Source organism: Convolutriloba macropyga, chromosome 2 (assembly GCF_964194025.1).
Source record: "Convolutriloba macropyga chromosome 2, txConMacr16.3, whole genome shotgun sequence".
In the NCBI taxonomy this organism is placed as follows: Eukaryota; Metazoa; Xenacoelomorpha; order Acoela; family Convolutidae; genus Convolutriloba; species Convolutriloba macropyga.
Genome location: NC_134469.1, coordinates 2,198,290 through 2,218,236, shown reverse-complemented (window position 1 = coordinate 2,218,236; position 19,947 = coordinate 2,198,290). Strand labels below are relative to the sequence as shown.

Here is a 19,947-nt window from a genome sequence, read left to right as displayed (position 1 = left end):
ATTTTTTCCAGTAGAAAAGAATCCTCATTAAAAGTTTTCCTCAATGAAATTGATCATTCAAATAAGATATTCAGAAATTAGTTTAAAAACAAGAAATAGAAACTCTGAATTAATTCTTTGAGAAAAATTATTGATCGGGTTCAGAGACATTTTGGTGTGGTTTACCCCCATTTCTTAATTTGAATAGCAAAAAAAATAGTATCCACTTAATTATTGAATATTGATATTTTTGTATTCTCGGCGAATTTTTATTTTTCACTCACAACTGATGCCCTTACTTGTGAGTATTTGAAACAAATTTTGGCAAATCAGAGTGAAAATCCATTTAGCCAAAAACTACAACTCCATGCAAATAACCATGCAAACTACATCAATCAACCTACACTAAACATAACAAAAATCAAACGATTCTTAATTGATTTTTGCGGTCAGGAATTATGTATCATAAATAGTGTTGATCTAAAGCTTGATATGTTCATATTCTTTTTTCAAAAGCAGAATAGTTTATCGTTTTTACTTAAAAAGTTTTCCAGCACAAATTTTGAGTGGTATAAATCCACACAACATCTGATAAAAGAGACTACTAGAATCTTAAGTGTTGTTAATGTTGTTCGTAATGCTTCCTGCATGATCGCAAAAATTTTTATACATTTTTAAAATCACAAATAACAATTTAGCATTTTTAATTTGAAAATCAGCTGAGCAATTTAATGCGATCAATTATTATAATTAGCCAATTTAAGACGGCAATTGGTATCTCTTAAATATAATTTGTAATATCAGGTGAGAATACTGCATTGGTACACAGTTTTTCAATAATCAAGCTTAAATCTTTTTAACTAAAAATTGGGATCCGTTCTGCCCCCCCCCCCCCTCTTGGTATATAACAAAGAATAATTTGACAGTGGCAAAAATGGAGGAAGGGGGCAGAACGGATTCCAATTTCTAGTTAAAAAGATTTAAACTTGATTATTGAAAACTGTCTACCAATGCAGTATTCTCACATGATATTACAAATTGCAAGTAAGAGTTAATACAACATTAACAACACTTAAGTTTCTAGTAGTCTTATTATCAGATGTTGTGTGGAATTATACCACTCAAAATTTGTGCTGGAAATTTTTTAGGTAAAAACGTTAAATTAGTCTGCATTTTGAAAATAGAATATGAACATATCAAGCTTTAGTTAAAGCCTATTTATGATACATAATTCCTGACCGCAAAAATCAATTAAGAATCGATTGATTTTTGTTATATTTAGTGTAGGTTGCTTGATGTAGTTGAGCCTGTGAGCCTGAAATCATTTATATGCCCACTAAGATGGGGGGATGTGACAAAGAATATTTGTTCAAAATTTTTAAAAAAATTTTAAGCCCACATGAAAAACTCCATCTTTTGTTCACGAGAAGGAGGAAACATTCAACCAAACTTAGCACACGCAGATGGTGTTTTGTTTCGTGGAGTGACGTCACTGATTGTAAATGGAGCAAGAAGCAATTCGAGGACCTTCTTTGTCAGAATTCAACTTCCACCCTCGAGTGGCGGGAATCATTCGGGGGGATTCTGTGGAGGGGCAATAGTGAGTGAACACTGGGTAGTTGACTGCAGCTCATTGCGTTGCAGACATTGAAGGTACATGCACATAGTATGGGTTTTAAATTGACGCAAACTACAAGTTAAAACCCTAGTAGAAAAATCGGATCTTTTCTGTTTCGGCCACCCAGTATTTTTTATGACCCCCAGTTACAAATTATATGTGGTAATATACCACGTTACTATGTAAGAAAAAAGCACGTGCACGTGGGGGCCAAAAACAATTTATGCTCACCCGGGGGGGGGGGGTAATATGTCTATGGGGGGTAAATTGATGTAAGAGTGTGGGAGTAAATTGTTCAGAGGGGGTAAAATGATGTAAGAGTTGGGCTGCAATGGGAGGACTTTTCGGGAATTATCCCCCTGAATGAAATTGCCAAGTAAGAGTGGGCTGCAATGGGCTGCAATGGGAGGACTTTTAGGGAATTAACCCCCCTCCTGACTAAAATTTCCATGTAAGAGTGGGCTGCAATGGGAGCACTTTTCAGGAATTACCCCCCCTCCCCCCCGACTAAAATTGCCATGTGAGAGTGGGCTTCAATGGGAGGAATTTTGAGGAAATACCCCCCCCCCCTGACTAAATCAGCCATTTAGAGTGAACTGAAATGAGCTGCAATGGGAGAACTTTTCAGGGAATTTTTTTTCAGGGGTAAAAAGAGGTAAGAGCTGGGCTGCCAAGGGGGGTAAAATAGTGTAAGAGTGAGGGGGTAATTTGTCCAGAGGGGATAAAATGAGCTAAGAGTGAGGGGTTAATTTGTCCACGGGGGGGTAAAATGAGGTAAGAGTTGGCCTGCCAAGGGGAGTAAAATGGAGTAAGAGTGAGGAGGTAATTTGTTCAGAGCGGGTAAAATGATGTAAGAGTTGGGCTGCCAAGGGGGGGGGGGGTAAAATGGTGTAAGAGTAAGGGGGTAATTTGACCAAAGGGGATAAAATGAGGTAAGAGTGAGGGGGTAATTTGTCCACAGGGGGCAAAGTGAGGTAAGAGTTGGCCTGCCAAGGGGAGTAAAAAGGAGTAAGAGTGAGGAGGTAATTTGTTCAGAGGGGGTAAAATGATGTAAGAGTCGGGCTGCCAAGGGGGGTAAAATGGTGTAAGAGTGAGGGGGTAATTTGTTAAGAGCGGGTAAATTGATGTAAGTGTAAGAGTTGGGCTGATAAGGGGGGTAAAATGATGTAAGAGTGAGGGGGTAATTTGTTCAGAGGGGGTAAAATGATGTAAGTGTAAGAGTTGGGCTGCTAAGGGGGGTAAAATGGTGTAAGAGTGAGGAGGTAAATTGTTCAGATGGGGTAAAATTATGTAAGATTTGGGCTTCCAAGGGGGTAAAATGGTGTAAGAGTGAGGAGGTAATTTGTTCAGAGGGGGTAAAATGACGTAAGAGTTGGGCTGCCAAGGGGGGTAAAATGGTGTAAGAGTGAGGGGGTAATTTGTTCAGAGCGGGTAAATTGATGTAAGTGTAAGAGTTGGGCTGCTAAGGGGGGTAAAATGGTGTAAGAGTGAGGGGGTAATTTGTTCAGAGGGGGTGAAATGATGTAAGTATAAGAGTTGGGCTGCTAAGGGGGGAAAAATGGTGTTAGAGTGAGGATGTAATTTGTTCAGATGGGGTAAAATGAGATAAGAGTTGGGCTGCCAAGGGGAGTAAGATGGTGTAAGAGTAAGGGGGTAATTTGTCCAAAGGGGATAAAATGAGGTAAGAGTGAGGGGGTAATTTGTCCACAGGGGGTAAAGTGAGGTAAGAGTTGGCCTGCCAAGGGGAGTAAAATGGAGTAAGGGTGAGGAGGTAATTTGTTCAGAGCGGGTAAAATGATGTAAGAGTTGGGCTGCCAAGGGGGGGTAAAATGGTGTAAGAGTAAGGGGGTAATTTGTCCAAAGGGGATAAAATGAGGTAAGAGTGAGGGGGTAATTTCTCCACAGGGGGTAAAGTGAGGTAAGAGTTGGCCTGCCAAGGGGAGTAAAATGGAGTAAGAGTGAGGAGGTAATTTGTTCAGAGGGGGTAAAATGATGTAAGAGTTGGGCTGCCAAGGGGGTAAAATGGTGTAAGAGTGAGGAGGTAATTTGTTCAGAGGGGGTAAAATGATGTAAGAGTTGGGCTGCCAAGGGGGGTAAAATGGTGTAAGAGTGAGGGGTTAATTTGACCAAAGGGGATAAAATGAGGTAAGAGTGAGGGGGTATTTTGTCCACAGGGGGTAAAGTGAGGTAAGAGTTGGCCTGCCAAGGGGAGTAAAATGGAGTAAGAGTGAGGAGGTAATTTGTTCAGAGGGGGTAAAATGATGTAAGAGTTGGCCTGCCAAGGGGAGTAAAAAGGAGTAAGAGTGAGGAGGTAATTTGTTCAGAGGGGGTAAAATGATGTAAGAGTCGGGCTGCCAAGGGGGGTAAAATGGTGTAAGAGTGAGGGGGTAATTTGTTAAGAGCGGGTAAATTGATGTAAGTGTAAGAGTTGGGCTGATAAGGGGGGTAAAATGGTGTAAGAGTGAGGGGGTAATTTGTTCAGAGGGGGTAAAATGATGTAAGTGTAAGAGTTGGGCTGCTAAGGGGGGTAAAATGGTGTAAGAGTGAGGATGTAATTTGTTCAGATGGGGTAAAATTATGTAAGATTTGGGCTGCCAAGGGGGTAAAATGGTGTAAGAGTTAGGAGGTAATTTGTTCAGAGGGGGTAAAATGATGTAAGAGTCGGGCTGCCAAGGGGGGTAAAATGGTGTAAGAGTGAGGGGGTAATTTGTTAAGAGCGGGTAAATTGATGTAAGTGTAAGAGTTGGGCTGATAAGGGGGGTAAAATGGTGTAAGAGTGAGGGGGTAATTTGTTCAGAGGGGGTAAAATGATGTAAGTGTAAGAGTTGGGCTGCCAAGGGGGGTAAAATGGTGTAAGAGTGAGGAGGTAATTTGTTCAGAGGGGGTAAAATTATGTAAGAGTTGGGCTGCCAAGGGGGGTAAAATGGTGTAAGAGTGAGGGGGTAATTTGTTCAGAGCGGGTAAATTGATGTAAGTGTAAGAGTTGGGCTGCTAAGGGGGGTAAAATGGTGTAAGAGTGAGGGGGTAATTTGTTCAGAGGGGGTGAAATGATGTAAGTATAAGAGTTGGGCTGCTAAGGGGGGTAAAATAGTGTAAGAGTGAGGATGTAATTTGTTCAGATGGGGTAAAATGAGATAAGAGTTGGGCTGCCAAGGGGAGTAAGATGGTGTAAGAGTAAGGGGGTAATTTGTCCAAAGGGGATAAAATGAGGTAAGAGTGAGGGGGTAATTTGTCCACAGGGGGTAAAGTGAGGTAAGAGTTGGCCTGCCAAGGGGAGTAAAATGGAGTAAGAGTGAGGAGGTAATTTGTTCAGAGCGGGTAAAATGATGTAAGAGTTGGGCTGCCAAGGGGGGGTAAAATGGTGTAAGAGTAAGGGGGTAATTTGTCCAAAGGGGATAAAATGAGGTAAGAGTGAGGGGGTAATTTCTCCACAGGGGGTAAAGTGAGGTAAGAGTTGGCCCGCCAAGGGGAGTAAAAAGGAGTAAGAGTGAGGAGGTAATTTGTTCAGAGGGGATAAAATGAGCTAAGAGTGAGGGGTTAATTTGTCCACGGGGGGGTAAAATGAGGTAAGAGTTGGCCTGCCAAGGGGAGTAAAATGGAGTAAGAGTGAGGAGGTAATTTGTTCAGAGCGGGTAAAATGATGTAAGAGTTGGGCTGCCAAGGGGGGGGGGGTAAAATGGTGTAAGAGTAAGGGGGTAATTTGACCAAAGGGGATAAAATGAGGTAAGAGTGAGGGAGTAATTTGTCCACAGGGGGTAAAGTGAGGTAAGAGTTGGCCTGCCAAGGGGAGTAAAAAGGAGTAAGAGTGAGGAGGTAATTTGTTCAGAGGGGGTAAAATGATGTAAGAGTCGGGCTGCCAAGGGGGGTAAAATGGTGTAAGAGTGAGGGGGTAATTTGTTAAGAGCGGGTAAATTGATGTAGGTGTAAGAGTTGGGCTGATAAGGGGGGTAAAATGGTGTAAGAGTGAGGGGGTAATTTGTTCAGAGGGGGTAAAATGATGTAAGTGTAAGAGTTGGGCTGCTAAGGGGGGTAAAATGGTGTAAGAGTGAGGAGGTAATTTGTTCAGATGGGGTAAAATTATGTAAGATTTGGGCTGCCAAGGGGGTAAAATGGTGTAAGAGTGAGGAGGTAATTTGTTCAGAGGGGGTAAAATGATGTAAGAGTTGGGCTGCCAAGGGGGGTAAAATGGTGTAAGAGTGAGGGGGTAATTTGTTCAGAGCGGGTAAATTGATGTAAGTGTAAGAGTTGGGCTGCTAAGGGGGTAAAATGGTGTAAGAGTGAGGGGGTAATTTGTTCAGAGGGGCTGAAATGATGTAAGTATAAGAGTTGGGCTGCTAAGGGGGGTAAAATGGTGTAAGAGTGAGGATGTAATTTGTTCAGATGGGGTAAAATGAGATAAGAATTGGGCTGCCAAGGGGAGTAAGATGGTGTAAGTGTAAGGGGGCAATTTGTCCAAAGGGGATAAAATGAGGTAAGAGTGAGGGGGTAATTTGTCCACAGGGGGTAAATTGAGGTAAGAGTTGGCCTGCCAAGGGGAGTAAAATGGAGTAAGAGTGAGGAGGTAATTTGTTCAGAGCGGGTAAAATGATGTAAGAGTTGGGCTGCCAAGGGGGGGGGGGGTAAAATGGTGTAAGAGTAAGGGGGTAATTTGTCCAAAGGGGATAAAATGAGGTAAGAGTGAGGGGGTAATTTCTCCACAGGGGGTAAAGTGAGGTAAGAGTTGGCCTGCCAAGGGGAGTAAAATGGAGTAAGAGTGAGGAGGTAATTTGTTCAGAGGGGGTAAAATGATGTAAGAGTTGGGCTGCCAAGGGGGTAAAATGGTGTAAGAGTGAGGAGGTAATTTGTTCAGAGGGGGTAAAATGATGTAAGAGTTGGGCTGCCAAGGGGGTAAAATGGTGTAAGAGTGAGGGGGTAATTTGACCAAAGGGGATAAAATGAGGTAAGAGTGAGGGGGTAATTTGTCCACAGGGGGTAAAGTGAGGTAAGAGTTGGCCTGCCAAGGGGAGTAAAAAGGAGTAAGTGTGAGGAGGTAATTTGTTCAGAGGGGGTAAAATGATGTAAGTATAAGAGTTGGGCTGCTAAGGGGGGTAAAATGGTGTAAGAGTGAGGATGTAATTTGTTCAGATGGGGTAAAATGAGATAAGAGTTGGGCTGCCAAGGGGAGTAAGATGGTGTAAGAGTAAGGGGGTAAGTTGTCCAAAGGGGATAAAATGAGGTAAGAGTGAGGGGGTAATTTGTCCACAGGGGGTAAAGTGAGGTAAGAGTTGGCCTGCCAAGGGGAGTAAAATGGAGTAAGAGTGAGGAGGTAATTTGTTCAGAGCGGGTAAAATGATGTAAGAGTTGGGCTGCCAAGGGGGGGTAAAATGGTGTAAGAGTAAGGGGGTAATTTGTCCAAAGGGGATAAAATGAGGTAAGAGTGAGGGGGTAATTTCTCCACAGGGGGAAAAGTGAGGTAAGAGTTGGCCTGCCAAGGGGAGTAAAATGGAGTAAGAGTGAGGAGGTAATTTGTTCAGAGCGGGTAAAATGATGTAAGAGTTGGGCTGCCAAGGGGGGGTAAAATGGTGTAAGAGTAAGGGCGTAATTTGTCCAAAGGGGATAAAATGCGGTAAGAGTGAGGGGGTAATTTCTCCACAGGGGGTAAAGTGAGGTAAGAGTTGGCCTGCCAAGGGGAGTAAAATGGAGTAAGAGTGAGGAGGTAATTTGTTCAGAGGGGGTAAAATGATGTAAGAGTTGGGCTGCCAAGGGGGTAAAATGGTGTAAGAGTGAGGAGGTAATTTGTTCAGAGGGGGTAAAATGATGTAAGAGTTGGGCTGCCAAGGGGGGTAAAATGGTGTAAGAGTGAGGGGGTAATTTGTTCAAAGCGGGTAAATTGATGTAAGTGTAAGAGTTGGGCTGCTAAGGGGGTTAAAATGGTGTAAGAGTGAGGGGGTAATCTGTTAAGAGGGGGTAAAATGATGTAAGTGTAAGAGTGGGGCTGCTAAGGGGGGTAAAATGGTGTAAGAGTGAGGATGTAATTTGTTCAGATGGGGTAAAATGAGATAAGAGTTGGGCTGCCAAGGGGGGTAAAATGGTGTAAGAGTAAGGGGGTAATTTTTCCAAAGGGGATAAAATGAGGTAATAGTGAGGAGGTAATTTGTCTACAGGGGGTAAAGTGAGGTAAGAGTTGGCCTGCCAAGGGGAGTAAAATGGAGTAATAGTGAGGAGGTAATTTGTTCAGAGCGGGTAAAATGATGTAAGAGTTGGGCTGCCAAGGGGGGTAAACTGGTGTAAGAGTGAGGGGGTAATTTGTTCAGAGCGGGTAAATTGATGTAAGTGTAAGAGTTGGGCTGCTAAGGGGGGTAAAATGGTGTAAGAGTGAGTGGGTAATTTGTTCAGAGGGGGTAAAATGATGTAAGTGTAAGAGTTGGGCTGCTAAGGGGGGAAAAATGGTGTAAGAGTGAGGAGGTAATTTGTTCTGATGGGATAATATGATGTAAGAGTTGGTCTGCCAAGGGGGGTAAAATGGTGTAAGAGTGAGGAGGTAATTTGTTCAGAGGGGGTAAAATGATGTAAGAGTTGGGCTGTCAAGGGGGGTAAAGTTGTGTAAGAGTGAGGGGGTAATTTGTTCAGAGCGGGTAAATTGATGTAAGTGTAAGAGTTGGGCTGCTAAGGGGGGTAAAATGGTGTAAGAGGGAGGGGGTAATTTGTTCAGAGGGGTTAAAATGATGTAACTGTAAGAGTTGGGCTGCTAAGGGGGTTAAAATGGTGTAAGAGTGAGGAGGTAATTTGTTCAGATGGGGTAAAATGAGATTGAGTGAGGGGGTAATTTCTCCACAGGGGGTAAAGTGAGGTAAGAGTTGGCCTGCCAAGGGGAGTAAAATGGAGTAAGAGTGAGGAGGTAATTTGTTCAGAGGGGGTAAAATGATGTAAGAGTTGGGCTGCCAAGGGGGTAAAATGGTGTAAGAGTGAGGAGGTAATTTGTTCAGAGGGGGTAAAATGATGTAAGAGTTGGGCTGCCAAGGGGGGTAAAATGGTGTAAGAGTGAGGGGGTAATTTGTTCAAAGCGGGTAAATTGATGTAAGTGTAAGAGTTGGGCTGCTAAGGGGGTTAAAATGGTGTAAGAGTGAGGGGGTAATCTGTTAAGAGGGGGTAAAATGATGTAAGTGTAAGAGTGGGGCTGCTAAGGGGGGTAAAATGGTGTAAGAGTGAGGATGTAATTTGTTCAGATGGGGTAAAATGAGATAAGAGTTGGGCTGCCAAGGGGGGTAAAATGGTGTAAGAGTAAGGGGGTAATTTTTCCAAAGGGGATAAAATGAGGTAAGAGTGAGGAGGTAATTTGTCTACAGGGGGTAAAGTGAGGTAAGAGTTGGCCTGCCAAGGGGAGTAAAATGGAGTAATAGTGAGGAGGTAATTTGTTCAGAGCGGGTAAAATGATGTAAGAGTTGGGCTGCCAAGGGGGGTAAACTGGTGTAAGAGTGAGGGGGTAATTTGTTCAGAGCGGGTAAATTGATGTAAGTGTAAGAGTTGGGCTGCTAAGGGGGGTAAAATGGTGTAAGAGTGAGGGGGTAATTTGTTCAGAGGGGGTAAAATGATGTAAGTGTAAGAGTTGGGCTGCTAAGGGGGGAAAAATGGTGTAAGAGTGAGGAGGTAATTTGTTCTGATGGGATAATATGATGTAAGAGTTGGTCTGCCAAGGGGGGTAAAATGGTGTAAGAGTGAGGAGGTAATTTGTTCAGAGGGGGTAAATTGATGTAAGTGTAAGAGTTGGGCTGCTAAGGGGGGTAAAATGGTGTAAGAGTGAGGGGGTAATTTGTTCAGAGCGGGTAAATTGATGTAAGTGTAAGAGTTGGGCTGCTAAGGGGGGTAAAATGGTGTAAGAGGGAGGGGGTAATTTGTTCAGAGGGGTTAAAATGATGTAACTGCAAGAGTTGGGCTGCTAAGGGGGTTAAAATGGTGTAAGAGTGAGGAGGTAATTTGTTCAGATGGGGTAAAATGAGATAAGAGTTGGGCTGCCAAGGGGGGTAATATGGTGTAAGAGTGAGGGGTTAAAATAAAGTAAGAGTTGGGCTGCCAAGGGGGTAAAAAGGTGTAAGAGTGGGGGGGTAATTTTTTCAGGGGGGTAAAATGATCTAAGATATTGGCTTCCGAGGGGGGTAAAATGGTCTAAGAGTGAGGGGTAATTTGTTCAGAGGCGGTAATATGATGTAAGAGTTAGGCTGCCAAGGGGGGTAGAATGGTCTAAGAGTGAGGGGGTAATTTGTTCAGAGGGGCTAAAATGATGTAAGATTTGGGCTGCCAAGGGGGGTAAAATGATGTAAGAGTGAGGGGGTAATTTGTCCAAAGGGGATAAAATGAGGTAAAAGTGAGGGGGTATTTTGTCCACAGGGGGTAAAGTGAGGTAAGAGTTGGCCTGCCAAGGGGAGTAAAATGGAGTAAGAGTGAGGAGGTAATTTGTTCAGAGGGGGTAAAATGATGTCAGAGCTGGGCTGCCAAGGGGGGGTAAAATGGTGTAAGAGTAAGGGCGTAATTTGTCCAAAGGGGATAAAATGAGGTAAGAGTGAGGGGGTAATTTGTCCACAGGGGGTAAAGTGAGGTAAGAATTGGCCTGCCAAGGGGAGTAAAATGAAGTAAGAGTGAGGAGGTGATTTGTTCAGAGGGGGTAAAATGATGTAAGAGTTGGGCTGCCAAGGGGGGTAAAATGGTGTAATAGTGAGGGGGTAATTTGTTCAGCGCGGGTAAATTGATGTAAGTGTAAGAGTTGGGCTGCTAAGGGAGGTAAAATGGTGTAAGAGGGAGGGGATAATTTGTTCAGAGGGGGTAAAATGATGTAAGTGTAAGAGTTGGGCTGCTACGGGGGGTAAAATGGTGTAAGAGTGAGGGGGTAATTTGTTCAGAGGGGGTAAAATAATGTAAGAGTTGGGCTGCCAAGGGGGGTAAAGTGGTGTAAGAGTGAGGGGGTAATTTGTTCAGAGCGGGTAAATTGATGTAAGTGTAAGAGTTGGGCTGCTAAGGGGGGTAAAATGGTGTAAGAGGGAGGGGGTAATTTGTTTAGAGGGGGTAAAATGATGTAAGTGTAAGAGTTGGGCTGCTACGGGGGGTAAAATGGTGTAAGAGTGAGGGGGTAGTTTGTTCAGAGGGGCTAAAATGATGTAAGATTTGGGCTGCCAAGGGGGGTAAAATGATGTAAGAGTGAGGGGGTAATTTGTCCAAAGGGGATAAAATGAGGTAAGATTGAGGGGGTAATTGGTCCACAGGGGGTAAAGTGAGGTAAGAATTGGCCTGCCAAGGGGAGTAAAATGGAGTAAGAGTGAGGAGGTGATTTGTTCAGAGGGGGTAAAATGATGTAAGAGTTGGGCTGCCAAGGGGGGTAAAATGGTGTAATAGTGAGGGGGTAATTTGTTCCGCGCGGGTAAATTGATGTAAGTGTAAGAGTTGGGCTGCTAAGGGGGGTAAAATGGTGTAAGAGTGAGGAGGTAATTTGTTCAGAGGGGGTAAAATGATGTAAGAGTTGGGCTGCCAAGGGGGGTAAAGTGGTGTAAGAGTGAGGGGGTAATTTGTTCAGAGCGGGTAAATTGATGTAAGTGTAAGAGTTGGGCTGCTAAGGGGGGTAAAATGGTGTAAGAGGGAGGGGGTAATTTGTTCAGAGGGGGTAAAATGATGTAAGTGTAAGAGTTGGGCTGCTACGGGGGGTAAAATGGTGTAAGAGGGAGGGGGTAATTTGTTCAGAGGGGGTAAAATGATGTAAGTGTAAGAGTTGGGCTGCTACGGGGGGTAAAATGGTGTAAGGGTGAGGGGGTAATTTGTTCAGAGGGGCTAAAATGATGTAAGATTTGGGCTGCCAAGGGGGGTAAAATGATGTAAGAGTGAGGGGGTAATTTGTCCAAATGGGATAAAATGAGGTAAGAGTGAGGGGGTAATTTGTCCACAGGGGGTAAAGTGAGGTAAGAATTGGCCTGCCAAGGGGGTAAAATGGAGTAAGAGTGAGGAGGTGATTTGTTCAGAGGGGGTAAAATGATGTAAGAGTTGGGCTGCCAAGGGGGGTAAAATGGTGTAATAGTGAGGGGGTAATTTGTTCAGCGCGGGTAAATTGATGTAAGTGTAAGAGTTGGGCTGCTAAGGGGGGTAAAATGGTGTAAGAGTGAGGAGGTAATTTGTTCAGAGGGGGTAAAATGATGTAAGAGTTGGGCTGCCAAGGGGGGTAAAGTGGTGTAAGAGTGAGGGGGTAATTTGTTCAGAGCGGGTAAATTGATGTAAGTGTAAGAGTTGGGCTGCTACGGGGGGTAAAATGGTGTAAGAGGGAGGGGGTAATTTGTTCTGATGGGGTAATATTATGTAAGAGTTGGTCTGCCAAGGGGGGTAAAATGGTGTAAGAGTGAGGAGGTAATTTGTTCAGAGGGGGTAAAATGATGTAAAGGTTGGGCTGCCAAGGGGGGTAAAGTGGTGTAAGAGTGAGGGGGTAATTTATTCAGAGCGGGTAAATTGATGTAAGTGTAAGAGTTGGGCTGCTAAGGGGGATAAAATGGTGTAAGAGTGAGGAGGTAATTTGTTCAGAGGGGGTAAAATGATGTAAGAGTTGGGCTGCCAAGGGGGGTAAAGTGGTGTAAGAGTGAGGGGGTAATTTGTTCAGAGCGGGTAATTTGATGTAAGTGTAAGAGTTGGGCTGCTAAGGGGGGTAAAATGGTGTAATATTGAGGGGGTAATTTGTTCAGAATGGGTAAATTGATGTAAGTTTAAGAGTTGGGCTGCTAAGGGGGGTAAAATGGTGTAAGAGTGAGGAGGTAATTTGTTCTGATGGGGTAATATGATGTAAGAGTTGGTCTGCCAAGGGGGGTAAAATGGTGTAAGAGTGAGGAGGTAATTTGTTCAGGGGGGGTAAAATGATGTAAGAGTTGGGCTGCCAAGGGGGGTAAAGTGGTGTAAGAGTGAGGGGGTAATTTGTTCAGAGCGGGTAAATTGATGCAAGTGTAAGAGTTGGGCTGCTAAGGGGGGTAAAATGGTGTAAGAGGGAGGGGTAATTTGTTCAGAGGCGGTAAAATGATGTAAATGTAAGAGTTGGGCTGCTAAGGGGGTTAAAATGGTGTAAAAGTGAGGAGGTAATTTGTTCAGATGGGGTAAAATGATGTAAGAGTTAGGCTGCCAAGGGGGGTAGAATGGTCTAAGAGTGAGAGGGTAATTTGTTCAGAGGGGCTAAAATGATGTAAGATTTGGGCTGCCAAGGGAGGTAATATGGTGTAAGAGTGAGGGGGTAAAATAAAGTAAGAGTTGGGCTGCCAAGGGGGTAAAAAGGTGTAAGAGCGAGGGTGTAATTTTTTCAGGGGGGTAAAATGATGTAAGATTTTGGCTGCCAAGGGGGGTAAAATGATGTAAGAGTGAGGGGGTAATTTGTCCAAAGGGGATAAAATGAGGTAAGAGTGAGGGGGTAATTTGTCCACAGGGGGTAAAGTGAGGTAAGAGTTGGCCTGCCAAAGGGAGTAAAATGGAGTAAGAGTGAGGAGGTAATTTGTTCAGAGGGGGTAAAATGATGTCAGAGCTGGGCTGCCAAGGGGGGGTAAAATGGTGTAAGAGTAAGGGGGTAATTTGTCCAAAGGGGATAAAATGAGGTAAGAGTGAGGGGGTAATTTGTCCACAGGGGGTAAAGTGAGGTAAGAGTTGGCCTGCCAAGGGGCGTAAAATAGAGTAAGAGTGAGGAGGTGATTTGTTCAGAGGTGGTAAAATGATGTAAGAGTTGGGCTGCCAAGGGGGGTAAAATGGTGTAATAGTGAGGGGGTAATTTGTTCAGAGCGGGTAAATTGATGTAAGTCTAAGAGTTGGTCTGCTAAGGGGGGTAAAATGGTGTAAGAGTGAGTAGGTAATTTGCTCAGAGGGGGTAAAATGATGTAAGAATTGGGCTGCCAAGGGGGGTAAAATGGTGTAAGAGTGAGGGGGTAATTTGTTCAGAGCGGGTAAATTGATGCAAGTGTAGGAGTTGGGCTGCTAAGGGGGGTAAAATGGTGTAAGAGTGAGGAGGTAATTTGTCCACAGGGGTTAAAGTGAGGTAAGAGTTGGCCTGCCAAGGGGGGTAAAATGGTGTAAGAGTGAGGAGGTAATTTGTTCAGAGGGGGTAAAATGATGTAAGAGTTGTCTGCCAAGGGGGGTAAAATGGTGTAAGAGTGAGGGGGTAATTTGTTCAGAGCGGGTAAATTGATGTAAGTGTAAGAGTTGGGCTGCTAAGGGGGGTAAAATGGTGTAAGAGTGAGGGGGTAATTTGTTCAGAGGGGGTAAAATGATGTAAGATATTGGCTTCCGAGGGGGGTAAAATGGTCTAAGAGTGAGGGGTAATTTGTTCAGAGGCGGTAAAATGATGTAAGAGTTAGGCTGCCAAGTGGGGTAGAATGGTCTAAGAGTGAGGGGGTAATTTGTTCAGAGCGGGTAAATTGATGTAAGTGTAGGAGTTGGGCTGCTAAGGGGGGTAAAATGGTGTAGGAGTGAGGGGGTAATTTGTTCAGAGGGGGTAAAATGATGTAAGATATTGGCTTCCGAGGGGGGTAAAATGGTCTAAGAGTGAGGGGTAATTTGTTCACATGGGGCAAAATGAGATAAGAGTTGGGCTGCCAAGGGGGGTAAAATGGTGTAAGAGTGAGGGGGAAAAACAAAGTAAGAGTTGGGCTGCCAAGGGGGTAAAAAGGTGTAAGAGTGAGGGGGTAATTTTTTCAGGGGGGGTAAAATGATGTAAGATATTGGCTTCCGAGGGGGGTAAAATGGTCTAAGAGTGAGGGGTAATTTGTTCAGAGGCGGTAAAATGATGTAAGAGTTAGGCTGCCAAGGGGGGTAGAATGGTATAAGAGTGAGGGGGTAATTTGTTCAGAGGGGCTAAAATGATGTAGGGTTTGGGCTGCCAAGGGGGGTAAAATGATGTAAGAGTGATTTGTCCAGAGGGGTAAAATGAGATAAAGGTTGGGCTGCCAAGTTGGGTAATATAGTGTAAGAAGTAGGGGGTAATTTGTCCAGAAGGGGTAAAATGTGGTAAGAGTTGGGCCGCCAAGTGGGGAAAAATAGTGTAAGAGTGAGTGGGTTATTTGTCCAGAGAGGGTAATAGGAGGTAAGAGTAGGGCTGACAAGGGGGGTAAAATGGTGTAAGATTGAGGGGGTGATTTGTCCAGAGGGGGTAAAATGAGGTAAGAGTTGAGCTGCCAGGGGGGGGGGGTAAAATGGGGTAAGATTGAGGGGGTAAATTGTCCAGAGGGATTATATTGAGGTAATAGTGAGATTATAGTGAGTTGGGCTGCCAAGGGGGGTAAAATGGTGTAGGAGTGAGGGGATAATTTGTCCAGAGTGTGTAAAATGAGGTAAGAGTTGTGCTGCCAAGGCGGGTAAAATGGTGTAAGAGCGAGGGGGTAAAATATGGTAAGAGTTCGGCTGCCAAGGGGGGTAAAAAGGTGTAGTGTAAGAGTGAGGGGGTAATTTGTTCAGCGGGGCTAAAATGATGAAAGAGTTAGGCTGCCAAGGGGGGTAGAATGGTCTAAGAGTGAGGGGGTAATTTGTTTGGAGGGGCTAAAATGATGTAAGAGTTGGGCTGCCAAGGGGGGTAAAATGGAGTAAGAGTGAGGAGGTAATTTGTTCAGAGGGGGTAAAATGATGTCAGAGCTGGGCTGCCAAGGGGGGGTAAAATGGTGTAAGAGTAAGGGGGTAATTTGTCCAAAGGGGATAAAATGAGGTAAGAGTGAGGGGGTAATTTGTCCACAGGGGGTAAAGTGAGGTAAGAGTTGGCCTGCCAAAGGGAGTAAAATGGAGTAAGAGTGAGGAGGTAATTTGTTCAGAGGGGGTAAAATGATGTCAGAGCTGGGCTGCCAAGGGGGGGTAAAATGGTGTAAGAGTAAGGGGGTAATTTGTCCAAAGGGGATAAAATGAGGTAAGAGTGAGGGGGTAATTTGTCCACAGGGGGTAAAGTGAGGTAAGAGTTGGCCTGCCAAGGGGAGTAAAATAGAGTAAGAGTGAGGAGGTGATTTGTTCAGAGGTGGTAAAATGATGTAAGAGTTGGGCTGCCAAGGGGGGTAAAATGGTGTAATAGTGAGGGGGTAATTTGTTCAGAGCGGGTAAATTGATGTAAGTCTAAGAGTTGGTCTGCTAAGGAGTAGGTAATTTGTTCAGAGGGGGTAAAATGATGTAAGAATTGGGCTGCCAAGGGGGGTAAAATGGTGTAAGAGTGAGGGGGTAATTTGTTCAGAGCGGGTAAATTGATGCAAGTGTAGGAGTTGGGCTGCTAAGGGGGGTAAAATGGTGTAAGAGTGAGGAGGTAATTTGTCCACAGGGGTTAAAGTGAGGTAAGAGTTGGCCTGCCAAGGGGGGTAAAATGGTGTAAGAGTGAGGAGGTAATTTGTTCAGAGGGGGTAAAATGATGTAAGAGTTGTCTGCCAAGGGGGGTAAAATGGTGTAAGAGTGAGGGGGTAATTTGTTCAGAGCGGGTAAATTGATGTAAGTGTAAGAGTTGGGCTGCTAAGGGGGGTAAAATGGTGTAAGAGTGAGGGGGTAATTTGTTCAGAGGGGGTAAAATGATGTAAGATATTGGCTTCCGAGGGGGGTAAAATGGTCTAAGGGTGAGGGGTAATTTGTTCAGAGGCGGTAAAATGATGTAAGAGTTAGGCTGCCAAGTGGGGTAGAATGGTCTAAGAGTGAGGGGGTAATTTGTTCAGAGCGGGTAAATTGATGTAAGTGTAGGAGTTGGGCTGCTAAGGGGGGTAAAATGGTGTAGGAGTGAGGGGGTAATTTGTTCAGAGGGGGTAAAATGATGTAAGATATTGGCTTCCGAGGGGGGTAAAATGGTCTAAGAGTGAGGGGTAATTTGTTCACATGGGGCAAAATGAGATAAGAGTTTGGCTGCCAAGGGGGGTAGAATGGTATAAGAGTGAGGGGGTAATTTGTTCAGAGGGGCTAAAATGATGTAGGGTTTTGGCTGCCAAGGGGGGTAAAATGATGTAAGAGTGATTTGTCCAGAGGGGTAAAATGAGATAAAGGTTGGGCTGCCAAGTTGGGTAATATAGTGTAAGAAGTAGGGGGTAATTTGTCCAGAAGGGGTAAAATGTGGTAAGAGTTGGGCCGCCAAGTGGGTAAAAAGGTGTAAGAGTGAGGGGGTAATTTTTTCAGGGGGGGTAAAATGATGTAAGATATTGGCTTCCGAGGGGGGTAAAATGGTCTAAGAGTGAGGGGTAATTTGTTCAGAGGCGGTAAAATGATGTAAGAGTTAGGCTGCCAAGGGGGGTAGAATGGTATAAGAGTGAGGGGGTAATTTGTTCAGAGGGGCTAAAATGATGTAGGGTTTGGGCTGCCAAGGGGGGTAAAATGATGTAAGAGTGATTTGTCCAGAGGGGTAAAATGAGATAAAGGTTGGGCTGCCAAGTTGGGTAATATAGTGTAAGAAGTAGGGGGTAATTTGTCCAGAAGGGGTAAAATGTGGTAAGAGTTGGGCCGCCAAGTGGGGAAAAATAGTGTAAGAGTGAGTGGGTTATTTGTCCAGAGAGGGTAATAGGAGGTAAGAGTAGGGCTGACAAGGGGGGTAAAATGGTGTAAGATTGAGGGGGTGATTTGTCCAGAGGGGGTAAAATGAGGTAAGAGTTGAGCTGCCAGGGGGGGGGTAAAATGGGGTAAGATTGAGGGGGTAAATTGTCCAGAGGGATTATATTGAGGTAATAGTGAGATTATAGTGAGTTGGGCTGCCAAGGGGGGTAAAATGGTGTAGGAGTGAGGGGATAATTTGTCCAGAGTGTGTAAAATGAGGTAAGAGTTGTGCTGCCAAGGCGGGTAAAATGGTGTAAGAGCGAGGGGGTAAAATATGGTAAGAGTTCGGCTGCCAAGGGGGGTAAAAAGGTGTAGTGTAAGAGTGAGGGGGTAATTTGTTCAGCGGGGCTAAAATGATGAAAGAGTTAGGCTGCCAAGGGGGGTAGAATGGTCTAAGAGTGAGGGGGTAATTTGTTTGGAGGGGCTAAAATGATGTAAGAGTTGGGCTGCCAAGGGGGGTAAAATGATGTAAGAGTGAGGGGGTAATTTTTCCAGAGGGGGTAAAATGAAGTAAGGGTTGGGTTGCCAAGTCGGGTAATATAGTGTAAGAATTAGGGGTTAATTTGTCCAGAAGGGGTAAAATGAGGTAAGAATTGGGCCGCCAAGTGGAATAAAATAGTGTAAGAGTGAGTGGGTTATTTGTCCAGAGTGATTATAGTGAGGTAAGAGTTGGGCTGCCACGGGGGGTAAAATGGTGTAAGAGTGAGGGGATAGTTTTTCCAGATGGGGTAAAAGGAGGTAAGAGTTGGGCTGCCAATGGGGGGTGAAATGGTGTAAGAATGAGGGGGTAATTTGTCCAGATGTGGTAAAAAGAGATAAGAGTTGGGCTGCCAAGGGGGGTAAAATGGTGTAAGAGCGAAGGGTTTATTTTTCCAGAGTGTGTAAAATGATGTAAGAGTTGGGCTGCCAAGGGCGGTAAAATGGTGTAAGAGCGAAGGGTTAATTTTTCCAGATGGGGTAAAATGAGGTAAGAGTTGGGCTGCCAAGGGGTGTAAAATGGTGCAAGAATGAGGGGGTAATTTGTCCAGAGGTGGTAAAAAGAGATAAGAGTTGTTCTGCCAAGGGGGGTAAAATGGTGTAAGATTGAGGGGATGATTTGTCCAGAGGGGGTAAAATGAGGTAAGAGTTGAGCTGCCAAGGGGGGGGGGGGTAAAATGGTGTAAGATTGAGGGGGTAATTTGTCCAGAGGGATTATAGTGAGGTAAGAGTTGGGCTGCCAGGGGGGTAAAATGGTGTAAGAGTGAGGGGATAATTTGTTCAGAGTGTGTAAAACGAGGTAAGAGTTGTGCTGCCAAGGGGGGTGGGGGTTGGTAAAATGGTGTAAGAGTAAGGGGGTAAAATATGGTAAGAGTTGGGCTGCCAAGGGGTAAAAAGGTGTAAGAGTGGGGGGTAATTTGTTCAGAGGGGCTAAAATGATGTAAGAGTTAGGCTGCCAAGGGGGGTAGAATGGTCTAAGAGTAAAGGGGTAATTTGTTCGGAGGGGCTAAAAAGATGTAAGAGTTTGGCTGCCAAGGGGGGTAAATTGATGTAAGAGTGAGGGGGTAATTTTTTCAGAGGGGGTAAAATGATGTAAGATTGAGGGGGTGACTTGTCCAGAGCGGGTAAAATGAGGAAAGAGTTGAGCTCTCAAGGGGGGTAAAATGGTGTAAGATTGAGGGGGTAATTTGTCAAGAGGGATTATAGTGAGGTAAGAGTTGGGCTGCCACGGGGGGTAAAATGGTGTAAGAGTGAGGGGTTGACTTGTCCAGAGCGGGTAAAATGAGGAAAGAGTTGAGCTCTCAAGGGGGGTAAAATGGTGTAAGATTGAGGGGGTAATTTGTCAAGAGGGATTATAGTGAGGTAAGAGTTGGGCTGCCACGGGGGGTAAAATGGTGTAAGAGTGAGGGGACAATTTGTTCAGAGTGTGTAAAACGATGTAAGATTTGGTAAAATGGTGTAAGAGCGGAGGGTTAATTTTTCCAGATGGGGTAAAATGAGGTAAAAGTTGGGCTGCCAAGTGGGGTAAAATGATGTAAGAATGAGGGGGTAATTTGTCCAGAGGTGGTAAAAAGAGATAAGAGTTGGGCTGCCAAGGGGGGTAAAATGGTGTAAGAGTGAGGGGTAAAATATGGTAAGAGTTGGGCTGCCAAGGGGGGTAAAAATGTGCAAGAGTGAGGGGGTAATTTGTTCAGAGGGGGTAAAATGATGTAAGATATGGGCTTCCAATGGTGGTAAAATGGTGTAAGAGCGAAGGGTTAATTTTTCCAGATGGGGTAAAATGAGGTAAGAGTTGGACTGCCAAGGGGGGTAAAATGGTGTAAGAATGAGGGCGTAATTTGTCCAGAGGGATTATAGTGAGGTAAGAGTTGGGCTGCCACGGGGGATAAAAAGGTGTAAGAGTGAGGGGATAATTTGCTCAGAGTGTGTAAAATGATGTAAGAGTTGGGCTGCCAAAGGCGTTGAAATGGTGTAAGAGCGAAGGGTTAATTTTTCCAGATGGGGTAAAATGAGGTAGGTGTTGGGCTGCTAAGGGGGGTAAAATGGTGTAAGAATGAGGGGGTAATTTGTCCAGAGGTGGTAAGAAGAGATAAGAGTTGGGCTGCCAGGGGGGGTAAAATGGTGTAAGAGTGAGGGGGTAAAATATGGTAAGAGTTGGGCTGCCAAGTGGGTAAAAAGGTGTAAGAGTGAGGGGGCAATTTGTTCAGAGGGGGTAAAATGATGTAAGATATGGGCGTCCAAGGGAGGAAAATGGTCTAAGAGTGAGGGGTAATTTATTCAGAGGTGGTAAAATGATGTAAGAGTTAGACTGCCAAGGGGGGTAGAATGGTCTAAGAGTGAGGGGGTAATTTGTTCAGAGGGGC

The 19,947-nt window shown here is 44.6% G+C and overlaps 1 protein-coding gene across 1 annotated transcript in view; it reads left to right on the top strand.

The window, feature by feature from the left end:
- Positions 1 to 1,364: 1,364 nt before the first annotated feature.
- The window catches only part of LOC142335055 (uncharacterized), a 68,904-nt gene continuing 50,321 nt past the window's right edge, over positions 1,365 to 19,947 (top strand). The window contains exon 1 of the mRNA XM_075383383.1: positions 1,365 to 1,632. The gene's annotated coding sequence lies outside the window, so the exon portion shown is untranslated. The remainder of the gene's footprint in view (positions 1,633 to 19,947) is intronic.